Source organism: Pelodiscus sinensis, chromosome 3 (assembly GCF_049634645.1).
Source record: "Pelodiscus sinensis isolate JC-2024 chromosome 3, ASM4963464v1, whole genome shotgun sequence".
Lineage (NCBI taxonomy): Eukaryota > Metazoa > Chordata > Testudines > Trionychidae > Pelodiscus > Pelodiscus sinensis.
The window spans coordinates 179304972-179310472 of NC_134713.1; the positions used below are offsets into that span (position 1 = coordinate 179304972).

At 49.3% G+C, this 5501-nt stretch overlaps 1 long non-coding RNA gene across 1 annotated transcript; it reads right to left on the reverse strand.

Annotated features, from left to right (window-relative positions):
- Positions 1-1485: 1485 nt before the first annotated feature.
- LOC142827688 (uncharacterized) lies at positions 1486-4789 on the reverse strand. The gene is made up of 3 exons (XR_012902400.1): positions 4594-4789; positions 3360-3884; positions 1486-2426 (listed from the first exon to the last, which is right to left on the reverse strand). It is a non-coding gene; the product is annotated as an uncharacterized LOC142827688 (long non-coding RNA).
- Between the last annotated feature and the right edge of the window lie 712 nt (positions 4790-5501).

Here is a 5501-nt window from a genome sequence, read left to right on the forward strand (position 1 = left end):
ATAGTTTTCACACCAAACAGATGCCACCCTATTTATCAATTTTCTATGGGTCCTCTCTTAGGGCATGCTTATTTTGGAATAAGATATTCTAGAAGAAATACTCCAAAATAGCTTATTTTGAAATAGTGCATCTATACAGCAAATGCCTATCAAAATAGCACTGAGCTATTTCGAAATAGAGCATCCACACTCATTGGACACTGAATTGCATTTAAGACCACACAGAAGCACTTCAGGCAGGGCATCAGGACAGCTCTCTCTTCCTGGAGCTGCTACCCGAGGCTGAGACTCATGTTTAAAGGGAACCCCCTGTACAGTCAATGTCTCAGGCTCTTCTCCTTTGCCTACCTCTTCACGGGACAGAAAAGCCTTTTCTCTGCCTGCTCTAGTTGCCCTGGTGGGCACCTCAGCTCTCTAGCCATGGAGCTAGACCTGCCTCCCAGCAGGCTCTTTCAGGTTGTGCTGTACCTCCTGCTGCACTTTTCTCAGGCTGCCTTCCTGGCCCTGCAGGAGCACAACCCCCAGGTCATTGCAGGGAATTTTCTCATCCCTCAAGCAGTATGACCCCACCTGCTCTTCCCTGCACACCATGTACCGCCTTCTGGCGTCAGTTCACCAGTGATGACTGGTGGGACTGGATCGTTACAGAGTGGTAGGGTGACCAGCAGTGGCTCCAGAATTTCTGCATGCAGAAGGACACCTTCCTGGAGCTGTGTGAGTGGCTCGCCCCAGCCCTTAGGTGATGGAACACCCACATGAGACCCGCCATTCCTCTCCAGAAGCAGGTAGCCATCACCATCTGGAAGCTCGCCACACTGCCAACCAACCAGGAACCAGTTCAGCGTGTGGAGATCAACTGTTGGGGCTGTGGTCATGCAGATATGGCATTCTCGGTATATTGTCCCAGGAAAGTGATAAACTTCTGGAATGGGATTCCCTAGGGAAGGAGGGAGTGGAAGCTCCCTCCCCAGGAAGTTTTTCAGTCCCACATTCACAAAACCCTGACAGGGAATGGGATAAGTAGGGGGATGCTCCTGGTGTGTGGAGTGGAGGGAAGTGGGCTCATGGACCTCCCAAGGGCTATGGCACCCCTGTGATTCTCTGTCTCTCTCTACAGATGGTGGGGCCATCAACACTGTCCTGCTATGCAGAACTATCAGCCTGTGTGATGTGGACCCCATCATCATAGGTTTCACTGCCATGGGCTTCCCCAGCTGCGCGGGGCTATTGACGGCACCCACATCCCCATCTGGGCCCCCAACCACTGAGCAGCTAAATACATTAACTGAAAGAAGTATGTCTCAATGGTCCTGCAGGCCCTCACAGACCACTGCAGACAGTTCACGGACATCTACATCAGGTGGTTTGGGAAGGCACATGCTACCCACGCCTTCCACAACTCCAGCCTCTTCCAGAAGCTGCATGCCAGCACTTTTTTCCCTGACCACACCATCAGGGTCAGGGACGTGCACATTCTGGTCTGTATTGTGGGGGTCACAGCCTACCCTCTGCTACCCTGGCTCATGAAGCCCTACACTAGACACCTGACCAAAGCAAGGGATGCTTCAATCCAGGCTTCGCAGGGCCCTCATTGTGGTGAAGGGCGCATTCAGGAATTTACTGGGGAGGTTCCACTGCATTCTCAGCTGCCTGGATGTCAGGAAGCAGAACATCCCCCACGTGGTGGCAGCGTGTTGTGTCCTTCACAATATTTCTGAAAGCAGGGGAGAGATGTTCCTCCCAGGGTGGGGGGCAGAGACTGGATTAGCAGGGCCTTTGTGAAGCCATGCACAGCTACCATCTGGCATGATCATAGGGGAGTGTGCACATATGGGAAGCCCTATGGGAAAGTTTCACAAAGGACCCCAGTGACTCCCCTGGGTCTCCCCACAAGGGGTCTGTGCATTGCCGCTCTTTGTCTCAGCAGGGGAGGGAGGAAGGAAGGTGTGTGGGAGGACTGGCAGAGTAGACCATTGGTTTTCAAAAAATAAACTTTTTGTTTTTAATTGGGGTAAATGTAACTGGGGAGGGACTGGGGAAAGAACCTTGGAGTGGGAAGGAGGGAGTTGGAAGGAGGAGTGAGATAAGAACCTTGGAGGGGGGAAGAGGAAGCTGGAAGGGGGAGGAGGAGGAAAGAGAGGCTCAAGGCTGGGGCTGGGAGAGGTGCCTTGCTCTGGTGATCCCTCATCCTCAGTGGCCACTGGGGAGAACTAAGGGGAGAAGCAGGAGGGGCAGGAGCTGTGGAAGGAGCTGGCACAGGAGCGGCAGCAGGAGTGGGTACCATGGTGGCAATCACTGCCTGTAGAGCATTACAGATGATCCAAACCTGCTCCCTCATCTCCCGGAGGTCTCACAGTGCAGCTGTAGGTCCTCCTCCAGTCTGCGGTCATGGGTCAGGAGGCAGCCAGGGGAGATGGCTGGTCCCACTGTACAGAACAAAGAGAAGGTCAGCCATCCCTGGAGACACTGTGCACAAAGCCTTACCCTCATCTCTGAGCTGAGACCAGTGTTCCCTCTAAGCAGCCTGGCAGCACTGAGTCACAGGTGATTAATCAGCCCCATCCAGTCAGTCAGCTTCATGAAGTGAGCCCTGAGCCTCTGCCTGGGTGGGGCTTATTAATCACCTGTGAAGCTGTGCTGCCTTGCGGCTTAGAGGGAACACTGAAAGTTCCCAGGTCAGATGAAGGTAATGTGCTTGGAGCAAGGCCATCTGTGGTCTAGACAGTGGGCCCTTTCCTACAGGGGCACAGATGTCAGGGGAGGCATCTCACTTGGGGACAAGCAGACATGGGAAGGTGCCAGCCAGACTGGAAGCCTGAGGGCAGGGGCCCACAGGGAAGCCTCCGTGCCTTGCATACACCAGGTCTGGCAGTAGCAGCATCCCACGGGGGGAGGATTTGTATCCCTGCTCACTGGAGGAGAGGTGAGCAGGGTGGGGGAGGGGAACTGTGTGTGAGCAGCAGACACTCCTGTGCTTTGCCATGCTGTCCCCAGGGAGTGGGTGTTGCCTCGAACCTGCAGACATGTCCATGTGCTGTGTGCGGCACTCCTGCATATGTGTGTGTGTGTCCATGGCCCCAAGCCTCCTTCTAGTGGTGGCTTGTGGTAGGAGGTCCCCACCCTGGTGTCAGGAGTAAGGCAGACCCCCCCCCCCTCAGATCCTAGGAGCAATTGCACAAGGGTCCTCTGTAGCAGCCTCCTGGGGCTGTGCACTCCAGGCTGGCATTCCTCATGCACCCATATACACAGACTGCTGTACTATCCCCAGGCTGAGAAGGCCCCGTGAGGAGCATGCCTCAGCCCCTAGCCACCCACCGCCTCCACCCGTGTGTGTGTCTAGGGAAAGAAGTGGCACTTACCTGACGGGACTTCCCCTGCTTCTGACGATAGTGGGAAGATATCCAGACTACATCTAGTGGGCGGCTGATGGGAGCCGTTGGCTTCTTTTACTGCTCATGAGGAGCACGAGTTTTGGTGCCTTTGGTGGGGGGTACCTTCTGAGTTCGATTTAGCAGGTCTTCACTAGACACACTAAATCGAACCTCGGAAGATCGACTGCTGCAGTGTCGATCCTCCCCATATTGTAGACGTGACCCTAGTATTTAAGTTGATTCTGCTATCAGACATGGAAGTATGACCATTATTTTCTGGAGACAAAATGTAAAGAAATACTTTTTATTCTTTACACATTCCACTGTTGGCAGATGAAAATGCCTGCCCTAAGGACAATATAATGCAGCTCTGTTACTGGCCTTGTATTACTTTCCTTTTCTCTTGCTCTATCCAGGAGATCATAACAAGACAAGTTTTTAAAAATTCACTTATTGCACTCAGTTCTGCCCTCAGTTCCGTGGGTTTAGCTCCCGCTTCAACAGAAGTTGCACCTGTGCAAAGGAGGACAAAACGGGTTGCTCTAGTATCATTACAGTACATTAAAGCAATACAATCAATAATGAGCTACTGCAGCCTGGAAGGCATCATCATCTCTTCAAATTGTCTTTGTCTAATTTGTCAGGTACAATTAAAAGGTACGTCGATATATCTGCATTAAACCCGGGTGCGCACATGGAGCTAACATGGGTTTTGTTCATAGTCGGCAATGTTAGAGCAAGCCAAAAATGTCAGCATCTACTTGCTGATTTTCTTTGCAAGCCCTTCTGATAATGATTTGCAGCAGCACTTGGCAATCATGTGAATACTTAACACTGAGACCTTCACACAGGTGCATGCTCACATCCATGCACCTGTCTGTACGTATACACGATCACACACAAATTCACATATGGTATTAATGTCTTCATGCCATTTGAGCCTGGAAATCACATCTATCAGATTAAATCTAAGTCATTATTAGTTCCTTTTTTAGCATCACACAACAAATTCTCTTAGGAAAGGGGCATGTCAAAGACCTTCAAAGAGATAAATCCAGATAACTTAGCATCAGCAAGGCTACTTTTGCAGTGGCTACACTATACTAATTGTATGCTCCGCAGCCTCGCTGCTTCATTGGGTCCTCTGGAAAGCAACACCTTCCAGCTGAAAAGGAAATGTCCAAGAAGCTAGCAAGAGATAAGTATTAATAGCTGTTCTTACCTATTTAGTAATGATGTGGTGGAGGAGAGTGTAATAATAGGTAGAATGTTCTAGGCAGCATGCTGGAAATAAGCTAGTAAGAAAAATCACCAAAAATGTCAGACAAGCCAATGGGGAAAGGTCCAAGGAGCAGCAAAAACACAGCCTGTACTTTTTCATCTATTCAATCTGACCCTGGGCCCAGTGCCACAATCTTTTTAAGGTTAGTGGTGGGAAAGCTGCCTTTTGAATGTTTGCAGAGGTCTATTAACATCCTGTGCTGAGGAACCTTAAACCCCAGGTAGTATTTCAGAGGAAATGGACAGCACAAAACAGAGACTGAAAATTAACCACAGCAGACCCTGAGCCTAAATAAGTTCCACTAGTCGTTTCTGAAATCACTTAAAGGCTTTTCTTCCACTTGGACCCTTGCCCAAACACTTTAATAGGTGCAACCAAAAAAAGGAGGAAGAAGCGGAAAAAACCTATTCGGCCCAGTTATTTAAAAATCCTTTGCAAAATAATAATAATAATAATAATAATAATAATTAATAATAAAACAGTTACACAAAAAGTGCAGCTGTAGCAGGTCTGTGAGGGTAACTCAGTGAAATACTCTGTGGATGGCTGCAAACCTCTAATGGAAAGTTGTGTAAGTGGCTGAGGCCAAAGTAGGCATTAATTACAATGAAAAATCAGTTTAGTGCAGGCCACAACTAAATTGGAAGCTGGTCCTCTAGGTAAAACAAAGAAAGTGAACAGAAGCTTTAGATTTGATTACATGGCAATACAAGAAAAATGTGCTGTATGTTGTCTATTATTAAAGCTGCTTTTGGGCCTTGTGTGTATGCCTAAGGGATTTTAATAAAAAATTAGTAATAGCCCTGCTGCCCTGGTTCACTGTGGCTTTTGGAGCATTTGTGGTACAA